This window comes from Nothobranchius furzeri, chromosome 10, assembly GCF_043380555.1.
Source record: "Nothobranchius furzeri strain GRZ-AD chromosome 10, NfurGRZ-RIMD1, whole genome shotgun sequence".
NCBI lineage: Eukaryota > Metazoa > Chordata > Actinopteri > Cyprinodontiformes > Nothobranchiidae > Nothobranchius > Nothobranchius furzeri.
Window position 1 is genome coordinate 14,426,113 of NC_091750.1, and position 6,995 is coordinate 14,433,107.

Genomic DNA, 6,995 nt, shown 5'->3' on the forward strand with positions numbered 1-6,995 from the left:
ACAAATGAACCCAGACTGATGTGAAATTGTGCTTCGTGCAACATAATTCTGGGTGCCATTTACAAACCATAAGTGCTGATGACTCCATTCCTTTTTGTGGTTGTAGGGGCTGTTGATTGGAGTACAATAAAACAAACCTGATCTCTCTAGGACATTCAGAAGCCAAGTTATAAGCCCACAAATGTGTAACTGGACTACTTCTTTAAATTGACACCAGATCCGGTGACCTTTGGGACATGGTTTGACCCCCTATAGGAATATGTGATCATCATGAAACGTTCAGATCACTTACAACTCAATAGATTCTACCTTCTTGTAACGTTTCAGCCTGATTGGACCCTGTTTTCACACAAATGAACCCAGAATGATTTGAAATTGTGCTTTGTGCAACATAATTCTGGGTGCCATTTAAAAACCATAACTGCTAATGACTCCATTCCTTTTTGTGGTTGTGGGGGCTGTTGGTTGGAGTACACTAAAACAAACCTGATCTCTCTAGGACATTCAGAAGCCAAGTTATAAGCCCACAAATGTGTAACTGGACTACTTCTTTAAATTGACACCAGATCCGGTGACCTTTGGGACATGGTTTGACCCCCTAAGGAAAGTGCTATCATCATGAAACGTTCAGATCACTTACAACTCAATAGATTCTACCTTCCTGTAACGTTTCAGCCTGATTGGACCTTGTTTTCACACAAATGGACCCAGAATGATGTGAAATTGTGCTTCGTGCAACATAATTCTGGGTGCCATTTACAAACCATAAGTGCTAATGACTCCATTCCTTTTTGTGGTTGTAGGGGCTGTTGATTGGATTACACTAAAACAAACCTGATCTCTCTAGGACATTCAGAAGCCAAGTTATAAGCCCACAAATGTGTAACTGGACAACTTCTTTAAAGTGACACCAGGCCTGGTGACCTTTGGGACATGGTTTGACCCCCTATAGGAATGTGCGATCATCATGAAACGTTCAGATCACTTACAACTCAATAGATTCTACCTTCTTGTAACGGCACAGCCTGATTGGACCATGTTTTCACACAAATGGACCCAGAATGATGTGAAATTGTGCTTCGTGCAACATAAATCTGGGTGCCATTTACAAACCATAAGTGCGAATGACTCCATTCCTTTTTGTGGTTGTAGGGGCTGTTGATTGGAGTACTTTAAAACAAACCTGATCTCTCTTGGACATTCAGAAGCCAAGTTATAAGCCCACAAAGGTGTAACTGGACTACTTCTTTAAATTGACACCAGATCCGGTGACCTTTGGGACATGGTTTGACCCCTTTAGGAAAGTGCTATCATCATGAAACGTTCAGATCACTTACAACTCAATAGATTCTACCTTCCTGTAATGTTTCAGCCTGATTGGACCTTGTTTTCACACAAAGAAACCCAGAATGATGTGAAATTGTGCTTCGTGCAACATAATTCTGGGTGCCATTTAAAAACCATAAGTGCTAATGACTCCATTCCTTTTTGTGGTTGTAGGGGCTGTTGGTTGGAGTACACTAAAACAAACCTGATCTCTCTAGGACATTCAGAAGCCAAGTTATAAGCCCACAAATGTGTAACTGGACTACTTCTTTAAATTGACACCAGATCCGGTGACCTTTGGGACATGGTTTGACCCCCTTAGGAAAGTGCTATCGTCATGAAACGTTCAGATCACTTACAACTCAATAGATTCTACCTTCCTGTAACGTTTCAGCCTGATTGGACCTTGTTTTCACACAAATGAACCCAGAATGATGTGAAATTGTGCTTCGTGCAACATAATTCTGGGTGCCATTTACAAACCATAAGTGCTAATGACTCCATTCCTTTTTGTGGTTGTAGGGGCTGTTGATTGGAGTACATTAAAACAAACCTGATCTCTCTAGGACATTCAGAAGCCAAGTTATAAGCCCACAAATGTGTAACTGGACAACTTCTTTAAAGTGACACCAGGCCTGGTGACCTTTGGGACATGGTTTTACCCCCTATAGGAATGTGCGATCATCATGAAACGTTCAGATCACTTACAACTCAATAGATTCTACCTTCTTGTAACGGTACAGCCTGATTGGACCTTGTTTTCACACAAATGAACACAGAATGATTTGAAATTGTGCTTTGTGCAACATAATTCTGGGTGCCATTTAAAAACCATAAGTGCTAATGACTCCATTCCTTTTTGTGGTTGTAGGGGCTGTTGGTTGGAGTACACTAAAACAAACCTGATCTCTCTAGGACATTCAGAAGCCAAGTTATAAGACCACAAATGTGTAACTGGACTACTCCTTTAAATTGACACCAGATCCGGTGACCTTTGGGACATGGTTTGACCCCCTTAGGAATGTGCAATCATCATGAAACGTTCAGATCACTTACAACTCAATAGATTCTACCTTCCTGTAACGTTTCAGCCTGATTGGACCTTGTTTTCACACAAATGGACCCAGAATGATGTGAAGTTGTGCTTCGTGCAACATAATTCTGGGTGCCATTTACAAACCATAAGTGCAAATGACTCCATTCCTTTTTGTGGTTGTAGGGGCTGTTGATTGGAGTACACTAAAACAAACCTGATCTATATAGGTCATTCAGGAGCCAAGTTATAAGCCCACAAATGTGTAACTGGACTACTTCTTTAAAGTGACACCAGGCCCGGTGACCTTTGGGACATGGTTTGACCCCCTATAGGAATGTGCGATCATCATGAAACGTTCAGATCACTTACAAATCAATAGATTCTACCTTCTTGTAACGTTTCAGCCTGATTGGACCTTGTTTTCACACAAATGAACCCAGAATGATGTGAAATTGTGCTTCGTGCAAAATAATTCTGGGTGCCATTTAAAAACCATAAGTGCTAATGACTCCATTCCTTTTTTGGTTGTAGGGGTTGTTGACTGGAGTACACTAAAACAAACCTGATCTCTCTAGGATATTCAGAAGCCAAGTTATAAGCCCACAAATGTGTAACTGGACTACTTCTTTAAATTGACACCAGATCCGGTGACCTTTGGGACATGGTTTGACCCCCTTAGGAAAGTGATATTATCATGAAACGTTCAGATCACTTACAACTCAATAGATTCTACCTTCTTGTAACGTTTCAGCCTGATTGGACCTTGTTTTCATACAAATGAACCCAGAATGATGTGAAATTGTGCTTCGTGCAACATAATTCTGGGTGCCATTTAAAAACCATAAGTGCTAATGACTCCATTCCTTTTTGTGGTTGTAGGGGCTGTTGATTGGAGTACACTAAAACAAACCTGATCTCTCTAGGACATTCAGAAGCCAAGTTATAAGCCCACAAAGGTGTAACTGGACTACTTCTTTAAAGTGACACCAGGCCTGGTGACCTTTGGGACATGGTTTTACCCCCTATAGGAATGTGCGATCATCATGAAACGTTCAGATCACTTACAACTCAATAGATTCTACCTTCTTGTAACGTTTCAGCCTGATTGGACCTTGTTTTCACACAAATGAACCCAGAATGATGTGAAATTGTGCTTCGTGCAACATAATTCTGGGTGCCATTTAAAAACCATAAGTGCTAATGACTCCATTCCTTTTTTGGTTGTAGGGGTTGTTGATTGGAGTGCACTAAAACAAACCTGATCTCTCTAGGATATTCAGAAGCCAAGTTATAAGCCCACAAATGTGTAACTGGACTACTTCTTTAAATTGACACCAGATCCGGTGACCTTTGGGACATGGTTTGACCCCCTTAGGAAAGTGCTATTATCATGAAACGTTCAGATCACTTACAACTCAGTAGATTCTACCTTCTTGTAACGTTTCAGCCTGATTGGACCTTGTTTTCATACAAATGAACCCAGAATGATGTGAAATTGTGCTTCGTGCAACATAATTCTGGGTGCCATTTAAAAACCATAAGTGCTAATGACTCCATTCCTTTTTGTGGTTGTAGGGGCTGTTGATTGGAGTACACTAAAACAAACCTGATCTCTCTAGGACATTCAGAAGCCAAGTTATAAGCCCACAAATGTGTAACTGGACAACTTCTTTAAAATGACACCAGATCCGGTGACCTTTGGGACATGGTTTGACCCCTTATAGGAATGTGCGATCATCATGAAACATTCAGATCACTTACAACTCAATAGATTTTACCTTCTTGTAACGGTACAGCCTGATTGGACCTTGTTTTCACACAAATGGACCCAGAATGATGTGAAATTGTGCTTTGTGCAACATAATTCTGGGTGCCATTTACAAACCATAAGTGCTAATGACTCCATTCATTTTTGTGGTTGTAGGGGCTGTTGATTTGAATACACTAAAACAAACCTGATCTCTCTAGGACATTCAGAAGCCAAGTTATAAGCCCACAAATGTGTAACTGGACTACTTCTTTAAAGTGACACCAGGCCCGGTGACCTTTGGGACATGGATTGACCCCCTATAGGAATGTGCAATCGTCATGAAACATTCAGATCACTTACAACTCAATAGAATCTACCTTCCTGTAACGTTTCAGCCTGATTGGACCTTGTTTTCAAACAAATGAACCCAGAATGATGTGAAATTGTGCTTCGTGCAACATAATTCTGGGTGCCATTTAAAAACCATAAGTGCTAATGACTCCATTCCTTTTTTGGTTGTAGGGGTTGTTGATTGGAGTACACTAAAACAAACCTGATCTCTCTAGGATATTCAGAAGCCAAGTTATAAGCCCACAAATGTGTAACTGGACTACTTCTTTAAATTGACACCAGATCCGGTGACCTTTGGGACATGGTTTGACCCCCTTAGGAAAGTGCTATTATCATGAAACGTTCAGATCACTTACAACTCAGTAGATTCTACCTTCTTGTAACGTTTCAGCCTGATTGGACCTTGTTTTCATACAAATGAACCCAGAATGATGTGAAATTGTGCTTCGTGCAACATAAATCTGGGTGCCATTTAAAAACCATAAGTGCTAATGACTCCATTCCTTTTTGTGGTTGTAGGGGCTGTTGATTGGAGTACACTAAAACAAACCTGATCTCTCTAGGACATTCAGAAGCCAAGTTATAAGCCCACAAATGTGTAACTGGACAACTTCTTTAAAATGACACCAGATCCGGTGACCTTTGGGACATGGTTTGACCCCTTATAGGAATGTGCGATCATCATGAAACATTCAGATCACTTACAACTCAATAGATTTTACCTTCTTGTAACGGTACAGCCTGATTGGACCTTGTTTTCACACAAATGGACCCAGAATGATGTGAAATTGTGCTTCGTGCAACATAATTCTGGGTGCCATTTACAAACCATAAGTGCTAATGACTCCATTCCTTTTTGTGGTTGTAGGGGCTGTTGATTTGAATACACTAAAACAAACCTGATCTCTCTAGGACATTCAGAAGCCAAGTTATAAGCCCACAAATGTGTAACTGGACTACTTCTTTAAAGTGACACCAGGCCCGGTGACCTTTGGGACATGGATTGACCCCCTATAGGAAGGTGCAATCGTCATGAAACATTCAGATCACTTACAACTCAATAGAATCTACCTTCCTGTAACGTTTCAGCCTGATTGGACCTTGTTTTCAAACAAATGAACCCAGAATGATGTGAAATTGTGCTTCGTGCAACATAATTCTGGGTGCCATTTAAAAACCATAAGTGCTAATGACTCCATTCCTTTTTGTGGGTTTAGGGGCTGTTGATTGGAGTACATTGAAACAACCCTGATCTCTCTAGGACATTCAGAAGCCAAGTTATAAGCCCACAAAGGTGTAACTGGACTACTTCTTTAAATTGACACCAGATCCGGTGACCTATGGGACATGGTTTGACCCCCTTAGGAAAGTGCTATCATCATGAAACGTTCAGATCACTTACAACTCAATAGATTCTACCTTCCTGTAACGTTTCAGCCTGATTGGACCTTGTTTTCACACAAATGAACCCAGAATGATGTGAAATTGTGCTTCGTGCAACATAATTCTGGGTGCCATTTAAAAACCATAAGTGCTAATGACTCCATTCCTTTTTGTGGTTGTAGGGGCTGTTGATTGGAGTACCCTCAAACAAACCTGACCTCTCTGAGACATTCAGAAGCCAAGTTATAAGCCCCCAAATGTGTGTTTGGAATACCGCCTTTAAGGAACAAGTGATCCGGTGACCTTTATGACCTAACTTGACCCCCTTAGGAATGTGCTATCATCACTAAACACAGGAATCATTTACAACTCAATAGATTCGTCTTTTCTGTGACGTTACAGCCTGATTGAAGCTTTTTTCTGAGAAATGGACCCGGAATTATGTGAAATTGTGCTTTGTGCGACATAATTCTGGGTGCCATTTAAAAACCATAAGTGCTAATGACTCCATTCCTTTTTGGGGTAATAGGGGCTGTTAATTGGAGTACCCTAAAAGAAACCTGACCTCTCTGAGAAATTCAGAAGCCAAGTTGTAAGCCCACAAAAGGTGAAACAGGACTACTTCTTTAAAGTGACACCAGGCCCTGTGACCTTTGGGACATGGTTTGACACCCTTAGGAAAGTGCTATCATCATGAAACGTTCAGATCACTTACAACTCAATAGATTCTACCTTCCTGTAACGTTTCAGCCTGATTGGACCTTTTTTTCACACAAATGAACCCAGAATGATGTGAAATTGTGCTTCGTGCAACATAATTCTGGGTGCCATTTAAACACCATAAGTGCTAATGACTCCATTCCTTTTTGGGGTAATGGGGGCTGTTAATTGGAGTACTCTAAAACAAACCTGACCTCTTTAGGATATTTAGAAGCCTAGTTATAAGCCCACAAAGGTGTAACTGGACTACTTCTTTAAAGTGACACCAGGCCCGGTGACCTTTGAGACATGGTATGACCCCCTTAGGAATGTGCTATCATCATGAAACTTTCAGATCACTTACAACTCAAAATATTGTACCTTCATGTAACATTTCAGCCCGATTGAACCTTGTTTTCACACAAATGGACCCAGAATGATGTGACATTG